Below are 17,335 nucleotides of genomic sequence, written 5' to 3'. Positions count from 1 at the left end.
GGAGAGACTACTTAAAACAAACTGTAGAAGTGTGATCTTGCCTCCCTTATGGAATGTGACTTAGCTTTCCAAGTAACAAGCTTCCTTTCGAGCCTTTAAATAATTGGCTACCAAATACTAATTGAAGATTGGAGAGCTTTACGTGGTAGTCTAGGTAAGTTGTAAGGAACCTAACGACCTTACGATTAAGCATATTAGCCCAATTATTAACCACACTTTGTTTAGTGCCCACACCAAAGAGCAGTTGTTTTTAAAATTTATCTTCCAACTTGAGAATATCAGAAAGCATCTCAAAACACGTTTAATAGTAAGGAGATAATTAAGGGTCATCATGCAATAATATTTTACGAGAACACACTATAAACAAAATTTTTTAAAAAGTAAGATATTAAAGGCTTATAGAATGTTTAATGGTTTTTTTTTTTTACCAAAACTTGTATGTAAAATGTGCTATATCTACAAGGGTTAGTTTAAATTATTTTAAAAATACAAACAATTTGAAGAAAGATTTCAGGAAATGAACAACAAGCTAAAATTAATTAGCATGAGATAAGTAAAAAGAAGTAGAGGTAAGAAACATAAATATCTCAAAAATACTGAAGTTTATATTTAAATATGCTCAACTAGATAGTTGTCTTCTTTAAGTCCAAATAACAGAAGTAGAGTTAGAGCTTGTATCATTGTATCAATGTTGCTTCAAGTCTCAATTTTTCAAACTTAAAAATATAGAAGAATATGGTGTATGTACAAGTATGAGAAAGTAGAGAGGAACACCTTCCAACTCAAGTCAATCAAAAAACTAATGATGATTTGAGGGGAAACAAGTCAGGGGTGGCTACAAGAATGTTCTTTCTATGAGAATCTACGAGAAGTGTGTTGTGAAAAGTAGCGAAAGCTTAAGAGAACAAATGTGAACGAATTTTCTACATATTTCACTAATGATTCAATTACAAAACCCGATTCATAAACACGAGTCAAAAGTCAAATCTGTTGTAAAAGGAAGGAAAAATGAAACTAAAACAAAAATTAGTTACAAACTAACTTCCTTCTTAATTACTACAAGTAAAATAGTAAAAGTTTAGTAAAATAAATACTCAATACGTGTCTATTTTTCTGTACACATGCTCAACACATATGCTTTTTTTAACTGGTCATCGGAGTTGCATATGTTTTCCTTCTTCTTTAAATACTTTACTCTGCAATTGTGATTTTACAACCAATTTCCACTGTTCTTCATTCAAGAATAATACTCCCCTTGAGATTAATGTTCATGGCGGAGCTTGAATATCATGAATATTCATTTTGCCTAGCAATTTATAATATTGTTTTGATTGCAATGCCTTGGTAAGCATATCTATGATTTGCCATTTTGTAGAAAAAATGCACAGGATCAATCATGCTTGCAAGTATCTTCTTTTAATAAAATGACACTCCATTTTTATATGTTTTGTGCACTCATAAAAGATACAATTTTGAAAATTAAAAATTACAGATTGATTATCGTAAAATAATTTAATTACTACCTCTTGATGAATGCCAAAATCAGAGAACAAATGCCTTAACCATATGACTTCACAACAAGCAGAAGCCATAGATCGATACTCTGCCTCTGTTGAACTTCGAACAACGACTGATTGCTTTTTAGAGGTCCAACTAATCAATGAGCTTCCAAAAAACATAGTATCTTGTGATTGGTTTACGCGTATTAGAACAACTTACCTAGTTACTATCTAAGTAGGTAGATATGATCAAATTTGAATATGATTTCATAAGTATCCCTTATCTTAGAGTTGACTTTAAATATTTAAGCATTTGATATGTTGTTAATAGATGATCTTGCTTTAGTCTATCCATGAACTGTGATAATACTTGAACATCATAAGAAATGTCTGGCTTGGTGAATGTTAGGTACAAAAGCTTTGCTACCAATTGTTTATATCTTGTTGGATTAGCAACTTCCTTTCTATTTGTAGTTTCGCTAAACCTGTGACTATAATCAATAAGAGTTGTCATAAGTTTTGCACCAAGCATACAATAATCTCCTAGAAGATCTAATGTGTATTTCCTTTGAGAAATAAAAATTCCTTCTGGACTCCTTGTAATTTGAAGTCCAAGGAGTTACTTCATTGCTCATAGATCTTTTAACTTAAATTGAGAACTCAAATATTCCTTAACATGATCTGTAGCTTTAGTTGTAATAGTTGCAACCACTATATCATTGACATATACCAGTAATGAAAGGAATTGCCTACTAAGTGTTGTCATAGTAAACAAAAATAATTTGATAATGATTGAATGAAACCTTACTTCAATTGGGAAGCAATGAATTTTGAATTTCACTATCTTGAGGCTTGCTTAAGACCATAACGAGATGTGCGCAACTTACAAACCAATTTGGAACTAGGTGGATACTCGCCTTGAACAGGATAACTTTGGGGGCAATCTATATAAAGTATTTTGTTTTCTAGATCTCCATTCAAGAATGCATTGTTAATGTCCAATTGAGATAGGAACGGTCCTTTGCAGCTGCCAATGCTAGAAAAACTTTAATAGTGTTTTGCTTAGCAGTAGGACTGAAGGTTTCTTGATAATCAAAATCTTCTCTTTGATTATATCCCTTAGCCACGAATTGTGCTTTATACTTCTCTACAGTACCCTTTACATTCATTTAATCATAAACACCCATTTACAACCTATGGTATAAGAATCAAAAGGTAGAGGCACAACACTCCATGTTTCATTATCTTCCAAAGCCTTTAATTCACATTGCATTGCATCTTTTTAGTGAGAGTAATTAACAACTTGGTTATAAGTACTAGGGTCATGAACTTGAGATAAAGTAGTAGTAAAGATTTTATGTGTAGAAGATAACTTATGACAAGAAAGAAAATTAGTGATAATATGAGAAGAGATTGAATGAGTAGTAGTAGGAAGGTTAGTTTGATAAGTTTCAAGATATTTTGGTGCATGTCTAGGTCTACTACTTTTACTAGGTAATGAAATGACATCAGTAAAAAGACTATTAGGTTCAGTAATGGGCTTTGCAAGATTGTTTTTAATAATAAGATCAGATGAATGATGAAGTTTATTGATAAATTCTGATGGAGAATAAGTGTCAAAGGATGTAATAGGTGTAAATGAGGATGACTCAGTTGAAGAATGGTGATTTGGTGCAAAATTCACAATATTAGGAGTTGAAATATGAAAATTGAAGTCATGCATACCAAGTGCTTGTGAAAATGTAGAATGATCCATGGTATGCTGTGATGACTGAAAAGGAAAAATATGTTCATGAAAAACTATATTATTGGACACAAGAAACTTGTTTGCACTAATATCAAATACTTTATGTCCTTTAATGTCACTTGGATAACCTAAAAATATACATTTAGTTGTTCTTCTATCAAATTTCCTCCTATTCTGTGTCAATATAGACACAAAATATAAGCATTCGAATACCTTAAACTGATCATGAAAAAGAGCTTTGGAATAAAGTAATTCATAAGGTGATTTGTCATGAAGGACTCTAGTTGGTATTCTATTAAAAATGTGAGTTGCAGTGAGAATTTCTCCTTCCCAAAAAGGAACAAGTAAAGAAGATTAAACATTAAGACTTTAGCTACTACAGGTATATGTTGATGCTTCCTCTTAACAACTCCATTTTGTTGAGATGCTTCTACATAAGACAATTGATAAACAATACCATGTTTTGCATAAAATCCAGTAAGATTGAACTCTTTTTTATGATTTATTCTAAAACACTTTATATAAGTTGAAAACTAATTTTTAGCAAATTTATAAAAAGAAGGTAATATGCTTGATATATCTTATTTATTTCTCATCAAGAAAATCCACGTAAAACATGAAAAATCATCCACCAAAGTAAGAAAATAACATTGATTTTTCATAGTAAGAAGAACATAAGGTCTCTATACATCTGTATGCACATGTTTAAAAGTAAAAGTTGTGTTCTTAATATGAACAAGAAATGGTAATTTCTTCATTTTGACAGAAGTACAGACTTCGTAAACTAAGTCTTTTGAATAATTAGTGTTAGGACATTATTTATGGATGACACTTATTCTACTCAAAGGTATGTGGCCTAACCTAAAATGACACAAGTCAAACTGTTTATACATTATTTTGCAAGTATTGATAGAAGACTCAAATGGAAAATATACAAGCTTATCAAAACTAAATTTGAAAGATATTGTTCATCTGGATAGTCTTTCCATGAAAAGAGGTCTTGAACAACACAAAATTTATTAGTGAAAAAGGCACAAGCTTTTTGACAAGCGGTAAGTTTCGTTACTGATACAAGATTGAAATGGAATGAGCACAGGGGATATTGTTAAAAGTCAATAAAGTAGTCAATTTGACTATCCTTATACGAGTCACAATAGCTTTGGCATTGTTAGGTAGATGAACATAACAATTTTTGACTGGTTTGGCAGAACTAAAACTAGCTAAAAAGCATGATATATGATCAATAGTATCAATATCCATAACCAAAGAATTTTGTTTAATCATGAATTGATTAACCTTTTTATATTTAGGTGGAAGGTTATTTGCAGTATTGAAACAAGAATGACAAGAAATAATACCTACAAAAGCTGAGTTGGCTAAAGAAGGCTTTGCCTGCTGAGTGTTTGATGAATTGTTTCTACAGTCTTCACTACTTATGCTACTTTCATTGAGAAGAGTCATCAATTTTTGAACTTGATGCTTAACGAGTGACATCTGAGACATGGAACTTGTACAAATAAGCTCATCATTGTGATCTAACCTCTTGTAGAATAATAATTTCAAACAAAAACACTATTTACTACTGATTTTGATTTCTCGAAATTATCCTTACCTTTTGTAAATTTGAAATCTTTAGGAAATCTTATTAACCAATAACACTCTTCCTTTACGTGGCCCTTTTTTCCACAATAACCACATATCAATTCTGCCTTAGTTTCTTCTTGTTATATGTAATTGTTATCATAGTAGATGACTATTGCTGGATTTGAATAAATCAATAAGCTTTTTTGAGATTCTTCTCTTAAGACCATGTTATATGTTTTATCCAGTTTTGGAAGAGGCTCTATTGATATTATTTGGGATTTAATGTAGAAAAGCTTTCATTAAGGTCATTGAGAAACCTAAAAACCATATTTTTTTGATATTGGTTCGGGTATTTGTTGAAGCCAGCTAGATTACATTTACCAAATTCACAGTGTGGTAATGGACAAAAATTTCTTAATTCCTCCCATATACTTTTCAACTGAATGAAATATGAATCCATTGTTATAGTTCCTTAATTTATATTACCTAAAGTGTACTGTAAATTGCACACATGAGTGTCATCAAGTTGTTCAAAATTTTGCTTATGAGTATTCCAGATTTCTAAGGCATTATCCATGTAGAAAATAGTCGATGAAATTGGTGGTGTAACAGAGTTTAAAAACCATACCATTATTAAGTTGTCGCATACAGTCCGGGAACTAAACAAAGGATATGTTATACTTGGTTTAGGTATTGTTCCTTATTCATTATTGCCAAGGCTAGTACTCCAAGCATTGTAGTTACTAGAGGTAAGTTTAGGGTTAATTGCCACTAATCCATGATTATTAATGTGATGAACATCCAAAGGGGATTGTAGATCTTCTAGATGTGAAGTGGTAGATCTAGGATTTGATGAGTTATTTGCCATGGTTTGTGAATCTGTAGCCATGAGCAAAGTATTAAAACTTCAATCAGTAATGCAGAGATCAAGTATTAACAGATCGACATTCCAAACAACTAAGGGAAAAATAAATTCCAAGTAAAATTAACAAATTTCCTATCAATTCTAGATCTACAAAATTGAACACATGATTTACAGATCAAACAAAGGAAAAACAAGAATTAAACTAATAGATGAGTTGAACCTATTGCAAAACCTCAATTAGATTCGAAGAAGATTTGCATTGATGAATTCCTATATTGTAACATGCCTCTGATACTATGTGAGAAGTATCGGAAGCTTGAGAGAATAAATGTGAAATAATTTTCTATATATTTTATTAATGAATTATAGAACCTAGCTTATATACACCAGTCAAAAAGTAAAGTCAAGTTTATTGTAAAAAGAGGGAAAAAAAAAAAAAACAAAAGCTAGTATAGACTAATTAACTTCTTAATTACCACAAGTAAAATAGTAAAAGCTCAATAAAATAAATGCTCAACACGTGTTTACTATTTTTTCTAATATACACGCTAAGCACATATGCTTCTTTTAGTGGTAATACAAGTTGTATTGCTTTCGTTCTTCTTTAAATTCGAAAAACTATTTTTTCAATATACACGCTCAACACATATGCTTTTTTTTAGTGTTAATATGCTTTGTACTGCTTTCGTTTTTCTTCAAAACAATCATGACTTTAGAGGGAGCAAAACCCTATCATATTATCTCATTGTCATTTGATTGTTTCATTCTGATAGAATGATGATAAAGTTGTAGAATTCGACTAAATTTGTGTTAATCCCCCACTTTGATAAGGGTGATTAATGAAACTGTCTTATAGGATAGAAAGCCATAGAGAAAGATGTTTATAGTGTTGACTTTGACAAACAACCCTTAACCTTTTCATTTCATCTAGTTGCTGTATAGAAATATGTTTACACTGCTGATTTTGACAAAGAATCCTTAACCTTTTCATTTACCTAGTTACCCTTTCAATGGCAGAAAGGATTATGAAAACAATGAGTTAGCCATGTTTAATATTCTGCTCTCAAGTTCAGAATTTCCCTTGCTGTCCTGAATCGAAATATGACGTGTTCTCAATTTCAAAATATTCTTCTTTAAATACTTTATTTTATAATCGTGATACAACAACCAATTTCCACAATCTTAAAGAATAATATTTGCAATGATAGCAACTGTAAATGACTGTGATATGAAGAATAATAGTGTGTCGACTGAGAAAGATAATGTGAAATCACATTTTGAATTGATCAGCTATTAATATTAAGATTTCCTTAGATATCCAATCTTCAAACAAAAATATAACATGTATTCTTTATCAAAATAACTCATCTAGATATTATATATTATTTTTGTTAAAACTTATGATTGGATTTTGATGTTACTTTCGTAGTTTAAAAGTTGTAATAGTTATTCACTCTCCCTAAATTATGTTTTGATTAAAAGATATTTTGGAGTTTCAGGAACTAATTGGATAGGCGAATAATAAAATTAGGTAAAATTCATCCATAACTAGCCTTAGAATATCTTTATTATAAATAGAAAATAAAATTGATTAAAAAACAAAAGTGAAATTAAAAAAAGCAAACGATAAGATTAAGATTTTGAAGGGAAGAATAGTTATACTACCGAAACTATTGAACGTGGTTATTTATAGGGATAGAAAAACTCTATTATAATGAGGTGATTAAATAGATACAAAACAACAAGTGGTAGAATATCTGAAGATCATCCATCAACATGTGATTGTATCTATTTGTGCCATTTATTAAGAAAGCAAATATATTCAAACATGCAAAATGTGTTGTGCCAACAAGGGCACGTGTTGTAGGTACATACACTCCTTAGAAAATTCCATTTCAAATAATCTCAATTTAACTTAACAAGAAAATATAAAAGAATTGTTTATTATATAATATATAATAGTAAGTAACATAACGAAATATTACTTTATATATTTTAATTAATTATATTAAATGATTGTTTTTTCCTCGTAAATGTTGATTTTCTTATTATCTAATTTTTTTGGCTATTAAATTTGAATGACTACTTTTGTCATTATATTTATTTTGTTATCTTTCAGGTGTTTTTTATTATTATCTAATCTATTTGAATGATTAACTTTACATCTCATAAGGTGATGACAGATTTAAAATATTTATTTGATAACTATGAGTGAATAATCAATATTTTAGGACATTAATTGATTTTTTTTAGAAGTCCCATTAAGAAAAACTAAAACAAGCAATTAATGAAATCTAAGCAATTCAATAAAATATAGCTTTTTCATATAGATTCTATAAAAGATGAAATAACTAAAATATGAATTTAAAACATATTTTGTGTGTATATTTGTTTACACACAAAATAAGTTATTAATACAATTATATCTTTTTCACTTATAAAAAAATACAATTATATTTTTCATATTATATGCTCTCAAAAATATTAAATGATGATGTTATGGTATTTATTTGAAAAATAATATCTCTTATGATAATAATTTAAATTTATTTTAGATCTCATAAAATATAAGAAATACTAATAAATTTTGAATAGCTCAATAAATTGAATTTAATGTACATTTTTCAAAGTAATTAACAATAAGGAAGCATAATATTTAAAAAATCATATTATTTATATATGTGATAGAATATGCTCTTATTAAATAATCTATCAAAAAGTAATAATAAATTTAAAAAATAATGAAATTAAATGGCTTGTTTATCATTTCATTTAATTATACTTCCAAGACATAAAAAAGAGAAATGCAAGCAGTCACCGAGGATTTACTTTCCAAGGTTCCTTCCCCTCCGATTCTTGATGATCGGAGCAAGAAAAAAGGTCAGAATAAAAAGGATGGTCAAGAAAGGGATTAAGCAGGGATCCACTATAATCCTTCCTTCTAGGATGTCTTAATGTCATTTGAAGGCGAAGACTTATTTTCAGAGGACAATAGGGATTCAGATGGTGAGATCGGATTGGAAGACACCAATATGGAAGATTCTAGTAGTGAGCCATAAGAGATTGAGCGGGATTTTGATGCGGATTACACATTTGGGACTCATAAGGGTGAACCTTCCCTTGATATCTCAAATTGGAAACAATAGGAGCTTTCTAGAAAATGGTGTAGATCAATTGTGTTATTCCTTTTAGGCCATCCTATTTCTTATAAGGTGCTTTGTGATAGGATTTTTCCTTATGGTCGCCCAAAGGTAAATACAAAGTGGTTGACCTTGATGAAGAGAACTATCTGGTTAATTTCTCCTTGGAAGAGGATTATCTTAAGGCATTGTTGGATGGGCCATGGATGGTGTAGGGACAATACTTGATTGTGAGACCTTAGTCTCCTTCTTGCCATAGAAAGACACAAGATCTGATAGTGATTGTAGCTTAGATTAGATTCCCTAGAATGCCATTACATTTCTACCATAAATCTGTTTTGAGTAGGATCTCAACTATCTTTGGTAAATTGATAAAGATAGATTATAATACAAATGTTCAAAAAAGGGGGGAAATTTTGCTCGTATTCCTGTTGAACTTGATCTCTCAAAATTGTTATGCCTAAGGTTCTTTCTTAATGGACGTCTGCAACAGGTGGAATATGAGGGGTTACCAAGGGTTTGTTTCCATTGTGGTATCTATGGACATGTTCAAAAGGTTTGTCCTCAACAGAACAGTGAACAACCGACAACAATTCATAACCCGAAAGAAGGTGACACTGCATAATTGAAACCATCTCCTTTCGATCCTTGGATGTTGATATCAACAAGAAAAAACAAGTATGAAAAGGGCAGGCAGTATCAACTATGGGAAAAGAATGGTGGCAAGCAAAAAACTTAATGGTTGCGTTTTATGATTCTAGAAGATAAGGAGGAAGAGGATGCTGTTCCCGATTAGAGCATAGCAACAGGGAGACAAACCTTAAAGCAGAATTTAGGTGGAAAAGAAAAGACTGAATTTTTCAACAAGAAAGTGAATATGGCAGATCAATTGAGAAATACAAGCCATAGAACAGAGGACAAGGCAGGACAGGTAAATAGAGGAAAGGAGAACCGTGTTGTGACCCAAGCGGATAATGGTCTGTATGTGAGGGCATTGGAGGGAAAAGAAGTAGAGAAAAAGTCCTCGTCCATGGATGTTTTGATAAGCAAGTGAGTTTCTTCCCTAATGATAAAAGGTACTGAAGCAGATTTAAACGATGTCAGTAAAAACAGAGACATATTGCCTCAAAGGATCATACTTGATCCAAACAAACATACTGTTGCAACAATGGTGGATAATAAGGTGGAAGATGGTCTTCATACACGTAAGTTGACAACTCGAAATGCAAAAATTGGAGGGGTTGCAATCGATGAAAAGAATTTAAAAACTACTGATAAGAAGATATTAACATGATTGCAAGATATGTCGATTAAAAAATAGGGTAGAGCTAAACCCATAATTACTACAATGCATTCAAATGCAATATCCATTTTATTAGAAGATAGTGGACTTAATTTAGCTTTCAAAGATGCTATGGTGGAGGCAATAAAGCAACTTATTGTACCTAATGATCTTGACAAGTCTTCAACCACATTAGGTGAAGACATGAAGGCGAATTAATGGCCTATTTATGGTCTGTACACTTAATTTCCTATCTATGCCTTTTAATTTTTTGGTGTGGAATTGTTAGGGTGCTGGCGATAATAGTTTTGTCAATTTACTGAAAGAGTTTGTGAAACAAAATAACTGGTCCATGGTCATTATAGTGGAATCAAGGATCAGCAGGTTTCATGCAAAAAGAGTGATTAATTCAACGGGTTTTGAACGATCGCATAGAGTGGAATCTACTAGCCTTTCGGGTGGTATCTGGATACTTTAGCAAGAGGCTGTTAAAATAGAGGTGATTGGGAATCATGCTTAGTGTATTCATATTATAGTTGAACATTCAATGGGAAACTTTTGGAACTTATCTGTTGTTTATGGTCATCCGAACCCGTATATTAGGAACAGTTTGTGGGAGGAACTTATGACGTTTGCCAGGTTTGTTTCAAAACCATGGTTGATAACTAGTGACTTTAACTTATTCTTATTTTCACATGAAAAGTTTAGAGGCTTTGTAAGGGGTAGTCGGCCTTGCTTGTACTTTTAAAATCTGATAAATGAATTTGAACTAATGGACCTTGGCTCTAAAGGTCCTAAATTTACTTGCCGAAGAGGTACAGTTTTTGAGGGACTCGACAAAACAGTGTGTAATATGTAATGGTGGTTAGCTTTTAGTGATGCGGTCATTCATCATCTGCCAAGGGTAGGTTCAGATCACAGAACACTATTAATTTTAACAAGAGATGCCCGAGTTGAAAACAGGACACAAAGCTTTAGATTTCAAGCAGCGTGGTTGATACATGAGGGCTTTGATGAGTTTGTGAAGTAAGCATGGGACAATTCAAGTAACATTCACGTCGCATTGGTGAATGGTGAATTTTTCTGAAAAAGCAAGGCAATGGAGTAGACAGGTTTTTGGTAATATTTTTTTTATAGAAAAAAGAGACTATTAGCAAGATTGAGTGGGGTTGAGAAAACACTTGAATTGAGATCTTCTAGTTACCTGATAGAGTTAGAGTTCGGTTTACGTTTGGAATATGAAACTGTGCTAAAGCAAAAGGAAGCGTTTTGGTTTCAAAAATCTAAAGTAGACTGGTTGAAGTTTGCCGACTGTAATACCAGATACTTTCATCTTCAAGTAAAGAAAAAAAAGCTGCAAGCTAAAAATTTTACGTCTCAAGATCTTAAATGATGAATGGTGTGATGATAAAAGGCAATTACAGTTGCATCTTGTGGATTTTTTTTTTCAAAGTTTATATTCTAAGGAAGCCAATGATCTCCCACCATACCCTATCCGGAATAAATTCCCCATTTTACCTAAAGAAGCTTATGAATTTATTAGACATCCGGTTGACAAAGAGGAAGTTAGAGAAACGTTGTTCGAGATGAAACCCTTTAAAGCACCAGGTTTGGATGGTTTTCCTGCTTTATTTTTTCAATCACAGTGGAAGGTGGTGGGACAAAAACTAGTGGAATATATACAGGGTGTTTTCAATGGCACAGAGATTGGTCATAATATGTGTAATTCCTTAGTTGTTTTGATACTCAAAACTGGGGCTTCTGAGCATATCTCACAGTTCAAACTTATTAGCTTATTGCCAGTTGCTTTCAAAGTTTTAATGAAGGTGGTAACTAATAGATTAAAATCGTATATGAGCTTATTGATAGATGAACCGCAAACCAGTTTTTTTCTTGGGAGACATATCGTCGACAATATAATTGTTACTCAGGAGGTAGTGCACTCTTTTAAAAAAAAAAGGGACGGAGGGGCTGGATGATGATTAAGATTGATTTAGAGAAAGCCTACGATAGATTGAGGTGGGAATTCATCCATGATTCACTCGTGGAAGCTAAAATCCCAAGCACCATTATTGATATTCTAATTAAGAGTTGAAACAATAGTAGTTCTCAAATATTATGGAATGGGAGGCACTTGGATAAATTCTCCATTTCGAGAGGAGTGCAACAAGGAGATCCATTAACCCTCTATTTGTTTGTGCTATGCATAGAATGACTGGCTCATGGTATCAGGCAAGCTGTTGATTAAAAAGTGTGGAAACAGATTAGTTTGAGTAGACAGGGGCTAGCCTTATCTCACTTTTTTTTGCTGACATCCTCATGCTTTTCGTGGAAGCCTCGGAAGTCCAAATGGAAGTAATAACAGACGTTTTGGATGATTTTTGTGCTTGTTCAAAAGTGAAGGTGAGCATTGCAAAATCAACTTTCTTTTGTTCATAGAATGTATCTAGAGAGGTAATTAATCCACTAGTGGCTTGTTCTGGCTTTTCTTATTATAAAAATGTGGGCAATTATCTTGGAGTCCCTTTATTGAAAGGTAGGAAGAGTGGTGGCATCTATAAGTATCTTGTTGATAAAGCTAAAAGTAGACTTAGTGGATGGAAGGCTTCATCCTTATCTTATGCAGGCTGTTTAACTTTTATCAAATCAGTACTTTCGAGTATTCCACTATACACAATGCAAACAAATTCTATCCTATTCGAAATTTGTAAAAAAGTTGAGTGTTTGTGTAGAAACTTTCTGTGGCATGGTGAAAGTCAAGACAGGAAGGTAAACTTGTTGAGGTGGAATACACTTTGTAAACCTAAGTCACAAGGAGGGATGGGCATTTGAATATTATCTTTGATGAATGACGCTTTTATTCTAAAATTATGTTGAGGATTGCTTTCTAAACCTAATGCACTTTGGGTAAGGGTTCCTGTAAACAAATATAATTTTAATAGAGCAAGTTACTTATATGATCCTATGCTCCGTGGGTGTTCAAATGTATGGAGATCAATTAGTAGGTTATGGGGTGAATTCATCAAACATGTGAGATGGTCAATTGCGGATAGTGCTCTCGTTAATTTCTGGACTGATTTTGGGTAAATGAAGTGCCGTTGATTAATTTTGTAGCAGATACGGGTTTCATGTTAAATCCAAGAGCACCGGTAAGGGATTATATCATGCCTAATGGAGTTTGGGATAATGAGAGGTTAGCAGCTACCCTACCAGCCGAAGTGGTGAATCAAATCCTTTACATTATTCCCCCCACCTTATCGGCCTCACCAGATATGCCTTATTGGGCTCTTTCTCCTTTTGGATATTTTACTATTTCCTTAACATATGAGCAATCAGGTAGTCATGCTAATTCTAGTCAAGTAGAGAACAAAAAAATGTGGAACTTGGCTTAGGATTGGAAAGGTCCCCAAAGAATATGCTTTTTCCTATTTCTTTATCTGCACAAACACATCTTGACAAATGTAGAAAGAGTTAGACTTAGGCTTTCGTCAGATGCGTCATGTCCTCATTATCATGGTGTTGAGGAAACATGTCTCCACTTGCTTAGAGATTGCCTTGTAGTGGAGGCTCTTTGGAGGCATATATTGCCTCAAATTGGTATTAATCAATTCTTCCAAGCACCACTAATTGATTGGTTGTGTAAGAACCTTAATCTTAAGTATCTCTATACCTTCGATGTCCCCTGGAACATTGTTTTTGGTATAGTTTGCTGGTATATTTGGCAAAACTTGTTTATGTTAGAAGGTTGTGAACTCTCCATTGAAAGCCAATTGAGTATAATCAAAAGCATGGCTGTGGATACTCATAACACATGGACAACCCTTCCCTTGCTAACTGGGGGTTTGAGTCGACAAGAGGAGATCCTAGTGGGATGGACACCACCACCAGAAGAATGGATAGCAATGAATTCGGATGGGGCGTACAAGAGTGCGGTAGGGACTACTTCTGCTGGAGGAGTTCTGAGAGACACACATGATACTTGGCTAGTGGGATATGTATGCAAGTTAGATATAACTTCAGCCTATCGTGCGGAGTTGTGGGGGGGTTTACAAAGGTCTCCAATTGGCTTGGGAGTGAGGTTTTCGCAAAGTTAAATTACAAATTGATAATAAGGTAGTGGTTCAAGCGATCAACTTTTTTTCTGCTCATCCTTGCTCTAATCTAGATGTAATTAGAGCAACTAAAGGCTTGTTAATAGGCATTGGGAGATTAGTATAAGTCATATATATAGGGAAGGGAACAAAATTGCTGATTCTATGGCTAATCTGGGATTTGAGTTAAATTCTGATATTACTTTGTGTCGTAACGTGCGGGTCCGGGAACCCGATCGCTAGACGAGAATGTGAAAACTCACTCAAAAAATTTAAACTAGGAGTCGCCACCAATCTTTTTTTTACTAGGTGTAATTGGCCACCTATTGACTCGATTCTAATCGATGCAAACTTAAATTAATTTTAAGCCCACCGAAAAGAACCTTAAACCGGTCTACAATTTTCTGGATCTAGGTTCGGGAGTACGGTTACGCCCGGGGAAGGATTAGCACCCCTCAGACGCCCGTTCTATGAACGGTACCATTTTTAGATCATCATATTGGGCTTTAATTTTTAATTTCACTAGATTTCCTTAATTATTATTTTTATTATTTAACCTAAAATGGAACACAAATGAGTGGCGAGATGAAATGCATGGCGTGAGATAAAAATGCCGGACAAATAACCTTTTATCGAGGATATTTTCCCGAATCCGCCCATCATACTGGTGGGACTCGGGATATTCTCTCACCTGGAGAATTATCCGAGAAAACTCGCCTTCGCAAATTCGACGAATAATTCCCGTCATCGGGGTCATCGTACGTTTTCTTTTTAAAATAATATTTTGTGCATAATGAACCTAATTCGAGCAAAAGCCTTTTATTAAAGATGGTTCTCGAGCCCTCCCATCACACTGGTGGGACCCGAGGATATCTTTTCACCTAAGGAACTTTTCGAGAAATACCCGCCTTCGCAGGATCCCCGAAAGATCCCATCATCGGGGCTTAAACTCGAAAACCAAAAATATTGATATGCGATGATATGTATGATGCAATATGTATATGCTATGCTAATGCAATTATTTATTTTTTATTATCATTAATTATTTTTATTATATATTTTATTATCCTATTTCCTATTCTTATTTCTTATTATTATTATTATTATTATTTTTATACTTTACATTTTTTGTTCTAAGTTCTTTGTTTTTCATTTATAGTTAGACAAATTGTTTATAATTCTATGTTATTTTAATGAGTAAAAATTATATATTTTTTTTATCGTACTATTTTATATATATTTTTATATTTTTATTATTATTATATTTTTTATAAGCGATTTTTATTCAAACCTAATACCTAAGGTCTTTATTTATTATTTTCACATTTCTTTATGCCACTTAATATTCGATGCTTACTTTTAAATTAGTTATTTTTTATTATTATTAATTTATTTATTTACTTATTTAATGTCATATATATTGTATTTTCACGAATTAATTATTATATATATATTTGAATTGTTATCATTTTATCATTATTTTATTACTTGTTATTTATTTTTTATCAAAATAATTTCATCAAGTAATAATTTTTGTTGTATAATCAAGCTCTTTATTTATTAAGGATTTCGGAATCTTAACAACGAGACCCTCCCATCATACTGGTGGGGCCTTGATTCGGATTCCGAGCCTAGGGAACATAAGCTCGGGATTGCGACCTCTTGCATCCCGATCAATTATCCCATCATCGGCACTAAGTTAAATGATTCTTTAAATAATCTATTATCTCATCCTATTTTTATTAACTCTACATTTCTCATAAAATTATCTCCTTTGATTTGTTTTTTTTTACTTTACCGATCTTATTCCATTACATTTTACATGTATACATATTATATATATTTAGTTTTAGCAATTAGATGTATTTCTTTGTTTTGTTATACATTTATTTAGTTTTTCATTTACCTTTGTAACCAAATATCCATTTCTTCATAATTTCATTATTATTATACATTCAAACATATATATATATATGTCCCTATATTCTTATCTATCTCCATTTTTTACATTTTTATATATTATGAATTATGAAACATCCTATTTTTATTTCTACCTATTTCATTTTTTTGTTTTTTCGTTTTTTAACCAATCATCTTTAAAATGAAATGCTTGTCATTTTACCTCTTCGCATCTTTACATTTTTGCTCATGCTAATTTCCCTACTTATAGAATGCTATTTGAAAATTTTAAAACATTATATTGAAATGATTAAACTTTGCCATATATCATTAATCACCACAATAAGCCCAATTCATGAAAGACATATGATTTTTTACCTCACCTGAACGATGTCGTTTGGAGCCTCTTTTTGCACTGAGGTATGGTTTTCGTCTTTTCTTCTCTATGCCGCAGCAGATAACCTCTCCCTCCTTCTCTATTTTTCTGGTTCAACTCTCCTTGCTGCAGGTTCCCTCCTTGCTGCCGGTTCTCTTTGCTGCCGGTTCTCTCCCTTTGCTGCAGGTTCTCCTTGCTGCAGGTTCTCTCCCTGCTGCCGGTTCTCTCCCTTGCTGCGGGTTCTCCTTGCTGCGGGTTCCCTCCTTGCTGCCGGCTCTCTTTGCCGCCGGTTCTCTTCCTTGCTGCAGGTTCTCCTTTTGTGCCAGCTGCCGCTCCTTTCTCTCTATTCCTCCTCTCCGTGCTTCTTTCCCTTGCGCCAGCAGCAAATCCTTGGCGTCAATCTGCAGACTCTCTCTCCTTCACGCCTGCGGCTTAGGAATTTTGGTGCTGTTCACTGCTCCGTCTCTAGCCATGGCAGATGTGGTTGCCGATGTTGCTGCCCCCGTGAAGCCGGAGAATAGAGCATCCAAGAAGTTCAGCTCTAGAGGTGCCGATCTTGACGTTCTCTTGGAGATGAGCTCGTCAAACTCTTCCCCGCCCCTGGTGGTTCTTTAGCTTGCAGGTTGCTTTTTTCTTTTGCCTACCGGATCTCTGATTTTTCTCCTCCTATTTTCTTCCCCTGTTCCTCTTTCTTCCTCCTATTTCTTTTTGTGGGTTTTTTTATGTGGCTGCTGGAATTTTTGTTGCAGGTTGCTCTTCGTTGCTCGGATCCCCCTCCCATTTATACCAGATTTCTGGGTTCTGGAGGGGGCGCTCCACTACCCTGCCAGACGCGAAAAATTCGCGTCTGGC

This window comes from Theobroma cacao, chromosome 7, assembly GCF_053813885.1.
Source record: "Theobroma cacao isolate CCN51 chromosome 7, ASM5381388v1, whole genome shotgun sequence".
In the NCBI taxonomy this organism is placed as follows: Eukaryota; Viridiplantae; Streptophyta; class Magnoliopsida; order Malvales; family Malvaceae; genus Theobroma; species Theobroma cacao.
Note: the sequence above shows the minus strand (reverse complement) of the source record.